The sequence below is a fragment of the Neopelma chrysocephalum genome, unplaced genomic scaffold (genome assembly GCF_003984885.1).
Source record: "Neopelma chrysocephalum unplaced genomic scaffold, ASM398488v2 Primary Assembly neopelma1_184416, whole genome shotgun sequence".
Taxonomy (NCBI): Eukaryota; Metazoa; Chordata; class Aves; order Passeriformes; family Pipridae; genus Neopelma; species Neopelma chrysocephalum.
Genome location: NW_020938446.1, coordinates 23,517 through 23,805, shown reverse-complemented (window position 1 = coordinate 23,805; position 289 = coordinate 23,517).

Sequence of the window (289 nt, the reverse complement as noted above, 5' to 3'; positions counted from 1 at the left end):
CCCACCTTTATTTCCCTTTCCTCCCTTTATTTTGCCTTTTCTCCCCCTCTCATTCCCCCCTTTTTTCCCCTCCTAAGACAGGGGGAAAGTGGAATTGGGGTCCTGAGGGTGACACCGGGGTGGGGGAGGACCCTCATCTTCCTCAGGCCTGGCCGTGATTCCAGGGGGGCTTCGGGGGGAGAGGGGAAATTCAGGAGAGAGGGAGGGAAGGGAGGGGAGGGGGGAAATGGGGAGGGGAAAAAAGGGGGGGAATGAGAGGGGGAGAAAAGGCAAAATAAAGGGAGGAAAG